The following is a 21,603-nucleotide window of genomic DNA, read 5'->3' as shown; positions in this document are numbered from 1 at the left end:
TGATTGTGGTTATTTTCTGGGATACTCAACCACTGCCAAGGCCTACAAAGTGTTCAATGCACGGACCAAGGTAGTGGAGGAGACTTTGGATGTAAAGTTCAATGAACTTTCATCAATGAAAATCCCAGCAAATCCTGCTGAACTGTTTGATCTTGAAAAATTCACTTTTGAAAATACTGCTGTCAAGACTAACAGTGCAGGTCCATCAGAGGATACAACACCAGACTATGGGTATGAAGTCATCATCCCTCAAAGGTCTGCCACCAAAGGGAAAGCATCAGTTGTTCAAAACATCTGTGAAAGCTCAACCACTGCTGCATCAACAGTTGTTGATCAAAGTAGCCCATCCACCACTGCTTCCACATCCTCAACTACTGCTGACAAAAGTCCTCAAATAGTGGATAAAAGTCAGCAGTGGTCTACTCCATTACCACCCATTCCACCACCTTTTGAAGCCACTGTTGGGTCATCAAAGTCACCAGCAGTGGTTAGCTAAGATGATACACATTTGCAGCCTTCACCAACAAATGCCATCATACCATACCAAGGAGATTTAATCTTCTTGAGATCTCATCCACCTGATCAAATCATTGGCAACATCAATGAAGGGGTGCTCACAAGAAGCCAAACCCAAAACATTTGTCTTTTTGCTGGTTTTCTATCACTCCATCAGCCAGTCAAGTACCAAGAGGCACTAAAAGACAACAGCTGGGTAGAAGCCATGCAAGAGGAGCTCCAACAGTTCAAGAGACAACAAGTATGGGAGCTTGTACCACTGCCAAAAGAGGTCAGTCCCATTGGCACAAAGTGGGTCTTCAAGAACAAAACAGATGAAAGGGGCATTGTTGTCAAGAACAAAGCCAGGCTTGTGGTTCAAGGTTACAGACAGGAAGAGGGGATTGATTATGATGAAACATTCGCCCCTGTTGCAAGATTGGAAGCTATCAGACTGTTCCTGGCCTTTGCTGTCAACCACAACATGAAGGTGTTTCAGATGGATATCAAAAGTGCTTTCCTCTATGGTACATTGCAAGAAGAGGTATATGTATGTCAACCTCCAGGCTTTGAGGATCCATTTTATCCTGATCATGTCTACAGGCTAAACAAAGCCTTGTATGGCCTGAAACAAGCACCAAGGGCCTGGTATGAAACTCTTTCCTACTTTCTACTCTCAAATGGTTTCAAAAGAGGTACCATTGATAAAACACTGTTTCTTAAATGGAGAGGGAAAGATTTAATGATTGTCCAAATTTATGTGGATGACATTATTTTTGGAAGCACATGTACCAAAATGTGTGAAGAGTTTAGAGAACTCATGACAGCTGAGTTTGAAATGAGTGCAATGGGTGAGCTGCAATGCTTTCTTGGTCTCCAAGTACAGCAAATGCAAAATGGAACTTTCATTCATCAAAGCAAATATGCTAAAGAACTTTTAACCAAATTTGATATGAATGATTGTAAACCATGCAGCACACCCATGGCCACAAATAAGCTGGTCATGTCTGATGAAAAGGATGAGCTGATTGACCAAACACTTTATAGGAGCATGATTGGGTCTTTATTGTACCTAACTGCATCCAGACCAGACATCATGTTTGCAACATGTGTCTGTGCAAGAAGTCAATCAGCTCCCAGAAAATCTAATCTCATTGCTGTAAAAAGGATTCTCAGATACATAAAAGGTGCTCCCACACTTGGTATCTGGTATCCAGCTAATGGGAATATCAAGCTTTCAGGTTTTTCAGACAGTGACTTTGCTGGTTGTCACACAACAAGGAAGTCTACTTCAGGAGGGTGCCAGTTTCTAGGTGATTGCTTAGTTTCTTGGCAAAGCAAAAAGCAAGCAGCAGTTTCAACATCCACTGCTGAGGCTGAATACATTGCTGCTGCAAGCTGTACAGCCCAACTCCTGTGGCTTCAAAATCAGTTACTGGATTTTGGTATCACTGCCTTAAAGACACCACTTATGCTGGATAGCCAGGCAGCAGAAAATATCATCAAAAATCCAGTTTCCCATTCTACCACCAAACACATCAACATCAGACATCACTTTGTGAGGGATTGCTATGAAAAAGGTTTGATTTCTCTGCATCATGTCCCAACTAAAGACCAGCTGGCAGATGTGCTCACAAAAGCACTTGATACAGCCACTTTTGAAAGTCTGGTCTCTAGGATTGGGATGCTAAACATGGAATAACAAGCAACATCTTGTTTTTCTATGAATAAAAGCAACAAAATGTTTTCAGAAAATCAAAAATCCATCCTTAAAAATAGCTTAAAAATGAAAATTTCATTAAAATCCATAAAAAGTCTGCCATAACCACTGATTGTTCAAAAGTCTGCTCTACTTTAAAAAATCTTCCCATTGCTGAAAGGCAACCTCTGTTCTCTCATTCCTTGATAACCACTGTTGTTCAAAAGCAGTGTCTTATCCACTGATATGCTATCTACTGATAGTAAAAATCATCCACTGCCCCCTTTCCACTGCTTTCATCAGTTGCTTTCATCCAAAGTACTGTCCTCCATCTTCACCAGTGGTTGTCACGTGGGCAGTACATAGTGTCAGACTTTTTGTAACGGCTGCCACGTCAGCATTCACTATCTCTCCTATAAAACTCCCCACTCACCATCCAATCAGGGTTTTACTGTCGAATTGAATTCATAAAAATTCTCTTCTCAAAGCAGTTTTTCTTTCCATCTCCCACAAAATTCCTTCGATCAATCGTTTCAAAAATGACAAAATCGAAGTCATCTGCAAAACCCACATCAAAATCTTCGAAAACAGCCTCTCAAAAGGCAACCGCCACTGACATTCCATTCAAAAAATCTCACAATCTCCTGGGTCTTCTCACAAAACCAGGAACCACAGATGTTTTCGATTCCATTATCACCATCATGGCAAAATCAAAGTACAAAACTTTGCTCACAGCCGACGCACCCATCTAGTTGGCAACCCAAAGGGAGTTTTGGAAGAATGCAACCCTTGAAAAACAAGGAGACATTGTCACTGCAATCAAATCTTCCATAAAGGGTAAAGCTGTCCACATTACACCACAATCCATTTCCGAAGTCTTTCAACTCGATGATCAGGCAGGTAAAACTTCCTTCACCAAAAACGAGTTGCACATTGACTTCATTGAAAGAGGGTATGAAGCCACAATGATGACGAAATTAACTTTAGAAAAAGGTTATTTTCCTCCTGCACCAAGATTTTTATTTCATACCCTCCTAGTATGTGTTTCAAACAAAACCACTTCTTTCAATGAGATCCCTATAAAGATTCAAAATCTGGGATATGCGATTCTTCAAGAAGAAAATTATAACTATTCTCGGGAAATCTTTAAAGATTTGGTTAATAATGTTGAAAGCAAATCATTTTTACTGTTTCCAAGGTTTTTAAGCTATTATTTTCAAAAGAAATTCAGTAAGGATGATTTGCTTCTAATAAACCAAGGTGAAATAACTGCAATAAACTGTCTAACATCTGAAACATTTTCACGTATGTTAGCACCTTGCAAAACACAAGCAGGGGTACCTGAGCAGACTTTAGCAGCTACCACTGCTCCTCAGGTATCTGCTGCTGAGCCTACTGCTCTAGGTGATCAAAGCAGCAGAACAACTGTTTTGAAACCCACACCTACCAAACCAAAAAGACCATCCAAAAAGAAAAATCAAAAACCCTCCAAACCAATCAAAAAGGCAACTCTGGCAGATGAGATACCAGAGTTAATGCCTGTGACAACACAAATGTCACTAGAAACCACTGCTGCTTCTTCCTCACAGCAGTTGCTACAAATATCTCAACCCATAACCATAACTCCTCCTGCTTCTTCACAAAAAGGATAGGTTGTACACAAAGGGCCACCACATCATGATGCTCTGGATACACTTGTCTCCATCATCCACAGCTCAATGCCTGGAGCAACCCCGCCTTCTAAACCCACCATCACATCCTCAATTCCACCGAAAACACAACTACTGTTGGATGCAATTGACTTGAACCAGGCACTATCCAGTCCTTCTCAATCACCTGTCAATGAGAATATACCTCAACAAATGACTGAGCCTGCTGTATCATCCTTTGCTAACCCACCAACAAAACCTGAGGAGGTTACACCCATTGAGTTACAAGTAACTCTTTGTGGTAATCCAAGTGAAGCAACCACTACAACTGTCGAACCTACAGGTTTACAGTTGGGCAGTGGTTTCATTAATAAGACTTCCTTGGAGGCAATTCCTTACATAGCACCTCTGCCAACCACCAGTGGATTTATATATCCAACTGGCATCACCAAAAGGTTGTCAAGTGTTGAAGGAAGAAGACCCCAGTACCAAGAAAAAGGGGCATCAGTGGTTAGTGTTTGGAATAAATTCCCTACATATGCCACTGATAAAACCACTGTTAGTGGGAAATCAGATGATCCCATTAAATTCGGTGATGGTTTAATGTACCAGAAATTGACGGATCGTGTTGAAAAACTTGATAACTTTGTTGCAGAGCTCAAAAATATGCTCCAGCAGTTGTTACAGGTACAAAAGGTACAATCCACTGCTGTTCCACCTCAAGCACCTGCTCTACAACAAGCACCTGCTACAAATGAGCTCTGGAATCTCTTTCAACCTTATCTCCATCATCAGGCACAACTAGCAGATCAGCAACATGAAAAACATGTTCAACAGCTGAGAAATGCAATGGAGTCAAGGTTCAAGGACACTCAGGCTGATCTAAAGGCTCTCAAAACTCAGATCCTACATACCACTGGCACTGCTCCTCCATCAGTATTTTTCATTGATCAACCCCCTGAAGATAATGCCAAAAAGGGGGAGAAAATTCAAGAATGGAGAAGAAAGGGAATAACAGATGGTCTTTACCTTGCACCAGAAAATTCAAATATGACCAAGCAGATCCCTTTGCCAGATGGTAGTAAGAAAATTGATGAGACTACAAATGCACTTACAGAAGCACTTGCTTGTGTAAAAAGGGATAGAGAGGCCAAAAAGAAAGCCAAGGTGGATTATCCGGATCAGGGTACTTCAGGGTCAAGAGATGATGAAAATCTTTTTGATGAAAAGAAGAAGCCTACTAGAAAAGTAAGGCTACCCAAATCCATTCCGGTCAGGCGTTCAAAGTCTGTTCAAAAACCACCTCCTAAAACAGGTGTTGTAACCTCTGTTGTATCAACTGCTGTTGGTACCTCAGTAGTTTCAACATCTGCCCTCACTTCAACACACACCACCTCAACACACACTTCATCTACTGCTTTACCACCATCACCACCAAAATCACAATCACCTCCTGTCAAAAGGCAGAAGACAGCAGATGTTAAAACATCTGTTGTAAAGACAACAGTGGTTGGAACACCAGTTGTTTCAACAGCTGTTAGTCTATCACAAACCACTGCCACTACAACCATCTTTCCATCCAAAACATCATCAGTCCCTCCTCAAATAAAGAGGAGGAGGCTAACTCCTAAAGATGATGTCACTTCACCACCCCAAACATCTTCAAAACCTTTAGCTCTTGTCAATATACCAAAACCAGTTCCACTTTCTTCTGTTCCAATGCACAAACCTTTACCTCCTGCAGGTGTTCAATTTCCTCTTGAACTAGAAGCTGTCAGAGAAGAGATAAAATCCTTCTATACTAAGGATGACCCTGCCAAAAGGAGTTTGCCCTCAATCAAAGGATACCCATGGCCCAAAAACATTGATGAATATTTGAAGATAAAGGCCAAACAAGCAGAGGATATCTCACAAAGAAACTCACAAGGGAAATCTGACAAAGAAGTTTCAAGATACTACCAATATCTGCTCACACAAGTCAGTTCCCTAGAACGTTTTGCTAAAAATGTCAGTCAACAAATTTCTGAAAGAGCAGCTGAATCTCTGAAGAAAGACTACATTGAAAGCATTATGTTTTACAAAAAATACAAAGGAGAGAGACACATGTACAAAGAGTGGACTATCCCAGAGCTTGAAGCTGAATCAGCCAGAATTCAAGTTATGATAAAAAGGAAAGTCACTCACACTCCTCCTGATTGGGCAAAGTTCAAAAAGAATGTACCGGAAAAGCAGTTGGAACTAAAAAGAATGAAAGAAGAATTGGTTGTTGCTGAATTTGACACCAAAAGACGCACAGAAGCTTAAAGAAGAAATGGTCAATACTACTTTTGTCGAGTATGATAAAAGAGTGTGCTATCGCTGCAATGAAATTGGACATATGGCAAAACAGTGTCAAAAAGTGTTTAAGAAACATGTTGTTGAGAAACCAGTTAAAAAACAAATGGTTGAGAAACCAAAGGTTGAAAAATCAAATGTTCAAAAACAAATGGTTCAAAAATCACGACCTAAATCACCAGTTGTTTCAAAAGGTAAAAAGGAAATGGTTTCTCCGATCCGTATTCTGAAAAGAGGTGAATCGTTGAAGTCGGAGGATAAGCCGAAATCGATTTTCGAGATTGGCGAATCTTCTAAGACTAGCAAGACTTCAAAGTTTTACCCCAAGACGAAAATTTTTGAAAATCAGTCGTGGATCGTGAAATCGAAACCGTCAGTTGAGATCAAGAAAATGGAGAACGTTTTGAAAAATGATTCAAATCTTTTTAAAGATGATGTGGTTGATTTTGAAAATGAAGTAGATAAGTTTCTTGATGAATTTCCTCCAATTACCACCAAAGTTAAAACAAGTGTGAATGAAGAGGTTCCAAATGTAACTTTTGATTTTCCAAAATCAAATGAAAAGTGTAATATTGTGTTCGGAAGTGTGTCGGAAGTAAAGAAATCATGGGTCTCTTTGTTTGAATGAATTGTTTTGTTGCTTGCAGGGGCTGCCCAAGTCAATTCTATCAAGATGGATTATGGACAGTGGAGCATCACGACATATGACTGGGTCTTTAGCTCTTCTTTATGATGTTAAGTCAATCAATGGAAGCTATGTTGGGTTCGCAGGGAATCAAGGAGGAAGAATTGTCGGCCAAGGAACGCTTACAAACGGAGTGATCTCATTTGACAAAGTGAACTATATCGTAGAGTTAACGAACAACTTACTGAGTATATCACAAATTTGTGATAAAGATTTCAGTGTTCATTTTACTAAATCTGAATGTTTAGTGTTGAAACCAGGGTTTAAAATCCCTGATGAGTTGGTGTTGTTGCGCGCTCCGCGAGTAAATGATCTTTATATTTTGGACATGAGTGCCGCAACGCCAACAACTCATCAAAAACAGTGTTTTGTCACCAAGTCTAAAGCTACTGAAAAGGAGTCAGTAATGTGGCACCGGAAAATGGGTCACATTCACGTGCGAAAAATGAATTTTTTGGTGCATAACGATTTAGTTGATGGTGTTAATGTAAAAAACTTTCATTTGATTAATGATTGTATTGCTTGTAAAAAGGGGAAGCAGACTCGAAAGTCACATCCACCGAAGATGCTCAACTCTATCAGGTTACCTCTTGAGAGATTGCACATGGATCTCTTCGGGCCTGTCAACGTCAAGAGCATTAGCGGGGATTTATATTGTTTGGTGGTGACAGACGACTATACGAGGTTTTCGTGGGTTGTATGCTTAGAACGAAAAGATCAAACATTCGAGTCGTTGATGATGCTTTTTAAGAAAATGGAAACGGTGTACAAACTGCCAATCCGGAGGATTAGGAGCGACAACGGAACGGAATTCAAGAACAACAAAATGTACGAGTTCTGCAACAAGAAGGGAATTCTTCATGAATTCAGTGCGCCATACACACCACAGCAAAACGGCGTAGCTGAACTAAAGAATCGGACCCTGATCGAGACAGCACGTACGATGTTAGCCGATTCCAAGCTACCAATCTACTTCTGGAGTGAAGCAGTTTCAGCAGCCTGTTATACGTTGAATAGAGTTCTCACTGTCAAGAAATACAAGAAGACTTGCTTTGAGCTGCTGCACCGTTACAAGCCAAATCTTGAGTTTTTAGAACCTTTTGACTCACCTTGCACATTTATAGATGAAAATGGTAAATTTGGAGCAAAAGCTAATGAGGGTTTCTTTGTAGGTTACGCAAGCCCGCTGAAGAGGGTGTTCGTACCATGTCTGGGGAAGGTGATTCAAGTCCAACACGTGGATTGAGAAGCACACTCCATCGCCACAACTTCCCGGACAAAGATTCCTATTCAATTACGACAAACTCTGGGAGTCGTTTCAACTGCCTGTCGAGCCGAGTGATGAGGAACTAGCTTTTTTGTACCAGTATCAGCTATATACTTCACAAGAGCCTGTGTCTAGTCCGCTAGAAGTTTCTCAACCCACCGTGGGTACTCACGACAATGAAGCAGGACCAAGTGGAACTACTCATGAACCACCAGAGGAACCAGCTCTGTCATTTGACGTTTCTGACGACTCAGAGGAGGAACCCGCTCCTACCTTTGATGAGGAGCCAAATGATACTTCAGAGGATGCTGTGGATCAAGCCGTTGATCTCGATATTTCGAATTTGGAATCGGAAGTAGTTGTGCCTGACACGGTTATGCCACGGACGTTGTCTTACCACCCTTCAGAACAGATCATTGGTGACCTACAAAGTGGTGTCAAGACGCGACATCAAATAGACCAAGTTTTTACTTGTTTTTACTCTTCTATTGCTGATATGCAGAAAGAAGTCTCACATAAATGGTTTATTTCGCAGATAGAGCCCAGAACCTACAAAGAAGCATTGACCGAAGATAGCTGGGTGAATGCAATGCAGGAGGAGCTGCAACAGTTCGAAAAGCTGGGCGTCTGGAGACTTGTTGATCTGCCTAAGAATCAGAAGTTAATCAAGACGAAATGGGTGTTTAAGTGTAAGCGTGATGATAGAGGCGTCGTAGTGAGAAACAAGCCACGACTTGTGGTTCAAGGCTTCAGCCAACAGGAAGGAATAGATTACGATGAAGTTTACGCACCGGTTGCAAGACTTGAAGCAATTCGTATTTTTCTAGCCTTTGCATCTTGGAAAGATTTTAAAGTCTATCAACTTGACGTCAAATCTGCTTTCTTGTATGGCACAATCAGAGAAGAAGTGTACGTGGGGCAACCACCGGGGTTCACAGACCCACACACAAGAAACAAGGTGTATCTACTGGACAAAGCGCTATACGAACTGCACCAGGCCCCGAGAGCCTGGTACGAGACGCTTTCGACATACTTGCTGGACAACGGGTTCACAAGAGGCACAGTAGACAGCACGTTGTTCACTAAAGAAGAAGCAGGCCACTTGTTGATCGTGCAGATTTATGTGGACGATATCATTTTTGGATCCACCAACGACGATCTTTGCAAAGAGTTTGAGAAGGTAATGAAGAAGAAGTTTGAGATGAGTTCGATGGGGGAGATGAAGTTCTTCCTCGGGCTGCAGGTAGAACAATTGGCCGACGGAATCTTTATACACCAGTCAAAGTATGTAAAGGACGTGCTCGACAAGTTCGACATGACAGATTGCAGTCCTGCATCCACCCCCCTCGCGCAGAATCATGGAATTTGTCCTGACGAGCAAGGTGTGAAGATGGACGAGACATTATACCGATCAATCATCGGATCGTTGATGTATCTCACGGCTTCTCATCCCGACATCATGTATCCGACGTGTCTCTACGCCAGATATCAGTCGAATCCGAAGCAGTCGCACCTGACTATAGTGAAACGTATTTTACGGTATTTGAAGGGTTGCCAAGCATCGGCTTGTGGTACCCTCGCTCAGGTGACTTTACTTTGTCCGGTTTTGCTGATTCTGATTTTGGTACCTGTAACCAGAATGCTAAGTCCACCACTGCTGGGTGCCAGTTCTTTGGAACTCAGCTTGTTACCTGGCAGTGCAAGAAACAAACTGTAGTTGCGCTCTCTACATGTGAGGCTGAGTACGTCTCAGCTTCTAGCTATTGCTCGCAGATCCTTTGGATCCAACAGCAGATGCGCGACTTCGGTTTGCAATTCTTGGATACACCGATTTTCGTGGACAATGAAGCAGCCATTAATGTTACTAAAAACTCGGTTCACCATTCGAAAACTAAACACATTGAAATCCGTCATCACTTTATCCGTGATTGTCACGAGAAAAAGTTAATTCGGATTGAACACGTTAACACCGATGATCAGAAAGCGGATTTTTACACTAAACCTTTCGACAAAAAGAGATTTTATTATCTTTTGAGATTATACGGGATGAAGAATCTGCAGTCTGGGAGGGTAATCGAATGTGAAGCCGAGTTGGGCGGCGATCTGACATGAACTTATGTCGTGTTGTCAAATTTCTTTTGTACAGATGTATTTTCTGCTTTTCGATAAAAACAAAAACACAAAAATATGTTTTAGTTTTAGGGGGAGATATTCGCAGAAAAATACAAAAACATGATAAAATAAAAAAAATACAAAAACAATAGAAAACCATAAAATCCAAAAACATTAGAAAATTCAAAAAGAGTTGTGTAGAATAGGGGAAATGATAGTACATCAACTAGACGGACACAGTACGCTAAAGATTTGTAATGTATAAATTTCAATTAAGCAGTCTCGCTAAAGATGTGCTGGTAGGTTTTCACAAAATTAGTAGATCAGTTTGGGATATAAACTTAAAATTCACTTGCGTTTACGTGGGGAACACCTCCAGGATATATAGGTAACCCCTGAAATCCTGTTTGAAGGGTCCTGTATTCTGAGATACTAGGTCTTTATACTCAGTGATATCTGGGGTATTATCCCGGGACTTCTGCTGTATGGAAATACTGACCTAGTCCCCGGATAATACTTTCTGCAAAAGCTTTGAAATATAAGCTCGCCCTCAGCATGCTGATGAAACAATAAAATTGATAGTCGCTGCTGTTGAAAATAAAAGATCCTCTAAAGGGGACACACCTTAAAGTCGAAGCCGTCATCTCTCTGCGTATACGGAAGTATCGACCTGAGCTCTCACGGCCCTCGCAATTACCCCTAAACAGATATCAGCTGTGGTATATTCACCTATAAGACTGAATACTGGAGTTTGGATACGGGAGTATATATACTGAGGTGGGACACATGTAAATGTTTAAGTCCTAAAACACTAATCAAGTATCCCGAACAGATTGAAAATTTTGTAAGAATTTAAGTGGATCAGTATATCAGCAATCTATGTGAATTGTTTAAAAGCTGAGTATGAAACAAACAGCTTAACGGTACTTGTGTTCTGTTGGCAGCTGATATGATCCCCTAACACACTCGCAAAAATATTGTGTGTACATAGTTTCAGTTTATCCAGTAAAAATCCAAAAAGATTTTCTTTTCTCATCTTATTTTTCGACAACCGATGTTGGGAATTGGAAGATCAAAGCCTAAGTGCAGAACATGTCAGTGTGTGATTAGGGATGGGTAAGCTGGAGATTGCTACACAGTGATTGGTATATTGTTGTGAAAGTTAAAATGTGTTTGGAAGTTCAAATTGGTCAAAAGTTCATTCAGTTGAACAAATTTCAGAAAGAAACGTCAGCAAACTTCATAATTCTGATCATCCAAGGCCATTAACTTGGACTTGGTGGATCAAACAGTTGACCAAGGTCATTGACTTGGACTTGGTCAACTGGGTGTGATTGTGGTCAATCTGAATGATGTAAAAAAGTTAAACTTTTGAAACAAGCCAATAGGTTTCGCTTATGTGTCACCTAAACAGAGGTTTCGCTTGAATGGCTGTTTCATGTATTCTGCTTGAAGCTACAAATGAGGTTCCGCTTGAGTGTCAAAGGTCACAAAAGCGAAACCTCATCACCTATATAAGGTTAGAGGTTCCGCTTGTCGGTCACTTTCACCTTTTGCTTATTTGACAACCTCTCATCGGCGATTTGAAGCGAACCTCTATTCCGACCATTTTCAATCGTTGTGCTGCCCGTTTTTCATCTGTTTCTATTGCTTTAGTAGTGTATCAATCATGGGCAAGGTAAGTCTTTGTTTAATCTGTTCAATTTCACGCTGAATTTGATATGTCGGCATATGCGGTACAACTGTTCATAGATTTAGGAGTGTACATGTGAAATTGAAGATTGATAGTGATCATTTGCAGTCGCTTTGATGTCTAAATCATGATAGTATGCTTTAATTGTTTCAGTTTTGATGTATGATGTTGTTTGGTATTGTCTGATTGCTACGGCCGTAGATCTAGGGTTTTAGAAATGTGAAAATTGAAATTAAAACATATACCTAGACTCGGTTTTGTCTAATTAACAGGTGGGTAAGTTCAAATGTTGGATTTGATCAGTTTAGAAGTGTGTATTGAGTGTTTCGCTTAAACATACATATTTCAGATGTTTCGTTTATCTGAACAGGCACATGTTCCGCTTGAGTGTACATAGTCATGTTCCGCTTGTATGTTTTTCATAGTTCATCAAGGTGTTTCGCTTGAATGAACAGGGATATGTTCCGCTTGTTTGAACAATGTGTATTTCGCTTATAAGTACCTTCACATGTTCTGTTTGTTTATGTTTCGCTTGATTGAACAATATCATGTTCCGCTTATATAAACCAACACATGGTTTCGCTTGAAGAACTTTAATGTTTGAAAAATTTCTAAGTGACTGATTTAGTGTGTTTGTGATTTGCAGGTGTCTAATGTGGTATTTGATCCTCTTCACAACAGTTGTTGTGATTTGGATGTTCAAAAGTATCCGGATCTGGTAAATTTTAGTGGAATTTTGGAGTTCATGGGGCGTATTCCAATTCGAAAGGCATTGACTGATCAGAGACCGGTGTATAGATCTCATATTGAATGATTCTGGAAGAATGTCGTATACGATGAGCAGAAAAAAGTTATCTCTTCAGTGGTAGAAGTACATGGGAAGTTGGAGAATATTCTGGTGACTGAAGCTCTCATACGTGAAGTGATCAACTTTCCTGATGAAGCAGACTCTCCGATGAGATTTCCAGAACGAATGGTGAAGGGATGTATGTTGAGGATGGGATATCAAGGAGCATTGAATGCCGCAAATTATTTGAAGTCAAAGTTTACCAAGCCTTACAAGTTTTTGATTCATTGTGTTCTGTTGTCGTTAAGTCACACTAAAGGTAGTTATGATGCAATGAGAGATTATCAAATGAATATGGTGACTGCATTGGTGTTAAACAAGAAGTATAACTTTTCGCACATCATATTTCATTACATGGCCGAGAACATCACAACAAAAGTCAAGTCTTGGACGTATCCGAGATTCGTACAGATGCTGATAGATCATGCGTATCCTGAAATAGACAGAAATATCAAGGATGATTTATTAGTGCAATCTCACATGAATGAAGTCACTATCAAACAGCTTGTGAGATATCATCCAAACCATCCAGAACCAACAATTGATACTGTATTCTTTGGTGCTGTTAAAGATGCCAATTACGTCGATCCAGATCCAGTTGAACACCAGAACTGGAGGAATGAAGAAGAGATGAAGGAAGCGGCATATGCTGATGAATTGAAAATTCTTGCCGGTTTCAAAAATACTAAGAATGAGTGGTATGTAAAGGAATCTGGAAGAAGACGTAGGAAAGCCACTCCAATTGTTAAAGAAAGTGAAGGATCGTCATCAAAGCCAAGAAAGAAGCAAAAGAAAGCAGCATCAATGTCTTTGGTTGATGAACCGGAAGAAGATAATCCGGTGGTAACTGCAGAGAAAGAACAAGTGACAGCTACAACTGATGATCCATTTAATGTTGATGTGTTATTTGATGCAGATGTTTTGGAAACAGGGCTAGAAGTTGTTACTAACGTTGAACAAGTTGTAAATGTTGAAGCCCAGAAAGAGAAAGAAAAAGTTGCTGATGATATTGAGGGTGACGATGTAGATAAAAGCACAACAAGTTCATCAAGTTCTTCAGATGATGGTATTGATGAAATTGAAAGTCGGAAAAGAATCCAAGCAGAGATAGAAAAAGAGAAGCTGTTAAGAAAAAGAAAGAGACAGGAGAAAGATGATGATGATGTCTATGTGCCCTCTCCAGAGCATGTTTCAGGATCACAATCTTCTCCAAAAGCAAGAAAGAAAGCTGGAGGTCGCAACGCAAAGTCAATCCAAAGAAATCTCCGAAGATTGTGCTAAAGAAGAAACCATCAAAAGAAAGTAAAAAGCCTCCTACACCACCACATGAACCAACACCACCACAATCACCTGTTCATCAATCACCACCTAGACAACCTACTCCTCCACAATAATCCTCACCACCTAGACTTCCAACACGTCCAAGACAACCATCACCGATTCATCAATCACCACCACCACAACAAACTATATTTACTTCACAAGATCTATTTGGTACACCTCCACTCACTCAAATGCAACCTGGTTCTTCTAGCAGAGGTCTGTATACTCCACAAGATAATCTTATGGACATCGGAAATTTCGACTTTGCTAACAATGAACAAGTATTAAAGTTGGAGAAAAAGATGGATGAAGTGATAGTAGAAAACAAGAAGCTTGTTGCTGAAAACAAGAAGGTGTCTGATAGAGAAAGACTTCTTGAAATTCGTGTGAAGAAGTTAGAGGATGAAAATCAAGTGTTGGTGAAAAAGATTGACGCTGATCAATCTGAAATTGATATATTGAAAGTACGTGTTGCAGAGCTTGAAGAAGAAAAGTCTAGAAAAGATAATTAGAATGAATACTTCAAGCTAAAGAACAAAGAACTGGAAGCAGCTAAAAAATCAAGAGATCATGAGTTCTACATGCTGAGTAAAGTCGTTGAAAGCATGCTTGGAACTTCAATAGAACAAAAATTTGAAGAGCTGCAAGTGGAGGAGATTAGAGCTGAACGTCAAGCAGAAATTGAAAGACAAATGAAAGACAAAGGTAAGGGAGTTGAAGGTAGTTAGCTGTCACAGAAAGATCAATAATTCCTTCAATGGTGGTTGAGAATCCCGAACCTATTTCTGCAATATCTGGTCTCTTTGAAGATGAAACTCACCTTGCTGAGTTAGAGGGATCTAGTAGTGATGATGATGATGATGATGATGATGATGAAGAGGAGGAGGAAGAAGAGAAAGAGGATAAAGATGAAAAAGTATTTTCTGCTAGCAGTCACCGTTCTGATAATGATGATGATGATGATGATGATGATGCAGGTGGTACTGGTTTAAGAGTTACTGAAGGTTCTTCTGAACAAAATGTTGATAATATGATGAATGACACTGTAAATGAAGAGTTAGGAGAAGCTAGTGGAAAGGGGGAGTCTAGTAAGTCTCAAATTGTTGAACATTCTGAGACGTTGTTCTTGAGTTTAGATGTTTACAGAGAAATGTTGCAAAATGTGAATCCTGAATTCAAGATTGATTCTGAAGAAGAGTTAGAGTCTTTCGATATAAATCAACAGCCTGAATACTCGTACAAGTATGTTGAAGAGGCAGATAAGTATGATCGAGTTGAGATTGAAGATTGAACGGATGATGAAGATGTAGCTGAAGATACTTCTAAGTATCCTACACTCACGGAATTCTTTGCTGAAGAAAACAGAGAAGAGTTAAGACAGAAAGTAGCTGAGGCAGTGAAAGATAAAACCTTCGACAGTACTCAAAAGGAGATGGAAAAAGAAGATAGTCGAAGTGGTTTAAGAAGAGTCACAAGAAAAAATTTAAAAGACCTTTGAAGTATTTTCAACGTGATCAAAGTGTTTCTCTTGGTGATATTATTAGTTGGGGATTTTTACCGCAGGTGAATGCATATGCAATCCGAAGAGAGTATGGAGTCCAGTACTTTGCACGTTTATATGACATCATGCCATTACCTTGGTGGGATGTAGATGAACTGGCGAAGGTAAAATGTTTGGATTATCCTGTTCAGAAGAATGACGTTGCTATGTGGGGCTACATTAAATTTGAATCGTTGAAAGAATTTCGTAAATGGAAGCCACATCATCCAAAGCGTGTGCAGAGAATTAATCCTGAAACTGGAGTTGAAGAAACTATCTTGAATGTCAAGCCACCAAGAACAATGAAGACAATTCCAATGCCTCAGATGGAACAAGAATTCTATAAAGGCTTCATTGGCTGGGTGTACAGTTGTATTACAACAGAAGCAATCATTACTTACAGAGCTGGTGAAGAGATTAGAGAAATTCATGTTTATGATCCAATGTGGCTGGTTAATTGCTCGGCGAAGGATATAGAATGTCTTTTTATTAACAAGATTCACTATCAACCAGCAGATAGAGAACAAGCGCAGCAATTTCAACGTGTAGTTTCTCTTTGCTTTCAGAAAACCATAAATTCTGAAAGTAAATGGAAATCATCCTGGTGGTCGCTGGACAAAAAGATGAAAAGGAAAGCTAAACGTGAAAGTCAAAAGCTTGCTGAAAAGAAAGGTATATTTATGAAGATGCAAGCTGAAGAAGAGAAAGTGAGGAAGAAAGAGAATGAAAAAATAAGGGTTGCGCTGAGCAGGAAGCCAAAATCAAGGGAAGAGACGTATAGAGCAGTTTGAAGACCCGAAGACTAGACGAAGACTGCGGCTTTATCCAAGGGGAAGTTTGTTGGTGCATAATGTCTAAAGCATGCGTCTTAGTTGTAGTTAATCAATGTATAGGGTCTGTTTTGGTTAATTATGTATTTTACAGGGGTTATAGATGTAAAAGTTTGATTTTCATGTAAAGGTTTCGCTTAAATGATCATATGCCACACAAGCGAAACTACTTGATAAGGTTTCGCTTGTATGGTCATGTCCTTTCAAGCGAAACTACCACTAGTATATATACCCCTTCAGTCTTTCACATTTGTAACTTTCATGTCATCGGAAGGCCGAACTGCTGACCGTGTTTTTCTTGAAGAATTAATGTGAAAGCAAGTTTAAAGTGATTTCTATCTGTTTTCTACTCATTTTATCTGATTTGCTTTGATTCAAGCCATACATGTATTTCCGCTACATGTTTGGTTGGTACTAGCTCCGATTGTCTCATAGGAAGGGCAAACACGATCCTACAGATGATTATTAAGCTCCTCATTTTGATTGTTTGGGTATAGTATTCTTGAAATTGGTCTTTCCTTGCAAACAGTTGTTTATGGGCCAACTTCTTTTTAAGGTCAAACATTTGTTTAAGCGCAAACATCTGTTTATGTCCAAACAGATGTTTAAGGACAAATATCTGTTTAAGGTCAAACATCCTCAAAATAGTTAAAAATGTTAGTTTTCATTAATCCTTAAAAGTCTGTTACAACCACTGTTTTGGTTCAAATATGTGATTGTTAAATGTTATCCACTGCTGAAGGCTAACCTCTGTTTCTTCATTCTTCATGTTGACCACTGACTGACCAAACATCTTTGTTTCAATCACTGTTGTCTATCCACTGATAGTTAAAAAATAGTCATTGCTCACATTTTTATTGTTGACATCCACTGCTCACATTTTTATTGTTGATGTGGTTAATTAATTATAGAATGAAATTATCAAATGAAAACTAGAATTACAATGAAATTACAATTTTACCTAATCGTTACATTCCATTGAGATAAGAGTTCCTCGAATATTTTTTTGGTGATAAAAATTAAAGTTATAATAAAAAATAAAAAAAAAAACTGTTGTTCAAAATCAGTGTTTTAACCCACTGATGGCTATCCACTGCTAGCTTAAAGTCAGTCACTGTTCTCATTTGTAACCGTTGCAAACCACTGATATTGTTCCATCAGTGGTTTCCTACCAACTATCCTCCATTATCATCAGAGGTTGGCACGTGGACAGTACATAGCGGTAAGATCTTTTAGTAACTGTTGCCACATCAGCATTCAATTTTTCCCTTATAAAACCATGATCAAAACCCCCAAAAAGTGTTTTTACTGTCGAATCGAATTCAAAATTCCTTTCTCAAAGCAGTTATCATCCATTTCTCTCAAAATCACTCATCCTCTTCATCGTCTTCTTTCTCTCGCAATCATACTCAAATCACGATGTCTCTCCCACTCAAATCCACACATAACTACTTGGGTCTACTTGAAAAACCCAGTCACACTGAAACCTTCAATTCCATCATTGCTGCTCTGTCGTCTTCAAAGTACAAATCTTTGTTGACTTGTGATGCTCCAATTTACATGGATACCCAGCAAGAATTCTGGAAAAATGCTAAGTTGGAAACTAAGGATAAAAAGTCCTTAGCCATCAATTCTTCTATAAAGGATGTTCCAGTCACAATAACACCTCAAACCATTTCGGAGGTTTTTGAACTTGATGGTCTTCAAGGTAAAACATCTTTCCCTAAAACAGAGTATCAAACGTTTTTCATTCAAAGGGGTTATGAAGAGGTAATGAAAAAAGACACTTTAGAAAAAGGCAGTTTTCCTCCTGCCACAAGGTTTTTGTTTCATACCCTATGGATGTGTGTCTCAAACAAGACCACTGCTTTCAATGAAATCCTATTGAAGATTCAATATCTGGGTTATGCTATCTTACATGGTGAAAATTTTAACTATTCCCAAGAAATCTTCAAATATCTTGTTACAAATGTTAATAAAAAGGCATTTTTGCTCTTTCCAAGGTTTTTAGGTTACTATTTGATACTGGTCGAAAACCGGTGCTTGTAATTGTTTAATTTGATGTTTTTACGCAAGTTTTAATTTCGAATAGCCTACATTTGATTAGATACTTGTTTTGCAGGTCTAACATAGATTAAGGAGCTTTTCGGGAGCTTTACGGGTCACCGGAGTGAAAACGGAACCACCAGAGCGCGAAACGGGTCAACCGGGAGCAAGGAACGCGAAAAACATAAAAGAAGGTTTTGAGGCACCGTCGCCGACGGCCAAAGGGCCCGTCGGTGACGCCCCGTGTAATCATCCGTCGCCATAAAAGCCCGTAGGCAGCAAGATTAGTCGTCGGCTGATTTTAAGGAACACATACCGTCGCCGACGGGGCTTCAGGCCGTCGGCGATGGTCTCTCCATGTTGCAGACGTGAATTTTTGATCCTTGGGGTGTGGGGACGAATTAAACACATCTCGGTCATCAATTTTCAGGGAGTTACACATATTTTGAGTTTTGAATATCATCTTGGAGCTAATTATTCACGATCTATCATCTACCATTCCATCTACCTTCATATTGAACTCGAATTAACAACCATCATCACCAACCTTCATCCGAATCACAATCAAGAACCCAATTCACCATTATATCATTCATTCCAATCCATCATCACAAACCTTCCATAACCCTAAACATTCATCCATTCATCCACCTTCAAGCTTCAAGATGATCCAATTCAAGTTTCCAACATCCGGTGATCAAGTTCTTTCGATCATGCTCGGCTAATTTCTTGGAGGTTTCACCCCGGTGTAGGTTATTGTAAGTCTAGGGTTTGAACAATGTTTTAGTTTGAATTTGTGACAACTTGATTTGTATTTGAATTGATTGACAATTGTCTTGCATTTGAACTATATTTGTGAATTGTCGAGTGAGTTATGAAATTTGACTTTGCGAAACAAGTTTGTGCAATTATGCCTTGTCTTTCAATAGGTTTTACTTGTCCGAAGTAACGAAGTGCATTGTGGTCCGTCCTTCATGGTGTTGATAGCAATTGGCACCTAAGCTTTGATGATAGAATTCCGTTAATAACATATTCAAGTGAATCAAATTTAAAACGTGTAAGAACCCTAGGATTGCAATTACCGAACCGGGTGTGAACCTTGTTTTCTCTATATTGTTTAAACCTTTAATTACATTTTTGCAATTGTTAATTGTTAGTAATTAATCAAACCAATCACTTAGTGATTTTATTAAACATCTCTTCATTAAACAAAAATCATAAAAACAAGTAGCAAGCTTCATAATAGTGACACCTTTTAGTAATTCAATCGAATCCATTCGCAGACCACAGACTCTTCGTGGTTCAACCCCTTGCTACCACTAACTATTTGTTAAGGGTAATTTGGGCATATAAATCTTATCTTTGACCGGAGCGCGACACTCCGATCACTATTTTAAAAAGTAATTTCAAAAGATAATGCCCATGTGCCTATCCAGGGCAATCCTTTTTCAATAAAGAGCCTCACTTCTGAAACCTTTACAAGGCTTTCAAAAGTTTCCAAAACACAAGCAGAGGTTCCTGAGCAGACTTCAGCAGCTACCATTGCTCCTCAGGCACCTGCTGTTGAGCCCACTGCTCAAGGTGTTGACAGCAGCAAAACAACGGCTGTGAAACCCCCACCTAAAACCACCAAAAGACCAAAACAGAAAAAATCACAAAAGCCCCCCAAACCCAAAACAAAGGTAACTCTGGAAGATGAGATCCCAGAGCAACTACCAGTGACAACACAAAAGTCACCAATAACCACTGCTGCTACTTCCTCACAGCAGTTGGAAGAAAGATCTCAACCTGAGCCTCAAACTCCTCCTGCTTCTTCTCAAAAAGAACAGGTTGTAATGTAGGATCGTTGTCGGACCCGAGATGAGTCAATCAGAGGCGTTCTACTCAGAATAAAAGGCGGAAACAGACATAATGAGTCGAATTCAGCAAGATATCACTTTAATTTGTCTTGTATATTGATTCTGAAACAATTACAGATCTGAAGACACTTCGACAGAGCTTCGCCATCGGAAAACACACAAGTAATTTCGTATGGAATGACACGGAATCACCCCTATATATAGACTATCTAATTCCGCACGAAACTCACTCACACGAGATTACATACACGTGAAATTAGACACTCACACGGAATTAAGTAATTTCGTACGGAATTACTACATGACCTCTTCATGCGAAATTAGATCCTTTCATGCGAAATTATATGCTTGACTTGATTTCTCAAACCTCGTGCCACGAGCAATGCAAGATTCGATACAAGACGAAGTCGACAGATGTATGCACCAACAGACTCCCCCTCAGATGTTGACGAGTCTACTGTGTCGAGTCTTTGCCACCTTCAGTCTTTATCGGTCTGTCTGCTCTCTTTTCTATCTATACCAAACAAATTCCTCCACTCAACATGCCTTTTTCAGGATCAGGATCTGAACATGGCTCTATCTTTTCTCCAATCCTCTTGATCAGATCTCTTGTTTCCCTAAGATCACTAGCATCATCAGCTTGCGTGAGCTTTTAGTTCCAGAATCGTAACCTGGCTCTCTGCATCCACAGGCTCCCCTTTTGCAAGCAGACTCCCCCTCGAGTTATGCTCGTAATCAGGATCGTCACCTGGCATCCATTCTGATCTTCAGGTATTGGAACCTGGCTTTCTCCAATCACAGAGTCCTCAGGTATCGGAACCCTGGCTTTTCTCAAATTTCAAACCTGCAATGTCTCTATCACAAACATAAGTTTTAAGATTTTAAGATTTGACAATTACAGACACCACTGGTAGATCCCTTTCTGATGAACTACTTGAAATAATGATTTAATCATTAAAAACTTTTAAACACAAACTCCCCCTCACGAAATGTCATCATGTTTAGCACTTGGAATCTTGAAAATCAACTCTTCAACACCAGTTGTCGAAAATCTTTTTGAATTTTTCAAAATTTTATGCTAAAACACACTGAAAATCTTTTTGGGATTTTTTATATAAAAAAATAAAACGCAGTAAAGAGATATTTGCAGACAATATTTTTGTGAGTTTGTGTAAGAGGATCATATCAGTCTATGAGACAAATCACCAACACCGTTAAGCTTCA

Source organism: Helianthus annuus, chromosome 17, assembly GCF_002127325.2.
Source record: "Helianthus annuus cultivar XRQ/B chromosome 17, HanXRQr2.0-SUNRISE, whole genome shotgun sequence".
NCBI lineage: Eukaryota > Viridiplantae > Streptophyta > Magnoliopsida > Asterales > Asteraceae > Helianthus > Helianthus annuus.
The sequence above is the reverse complement of the archived record's forward strand: the minus strand, read 5'-3'. Positions refer to the sequence as shown.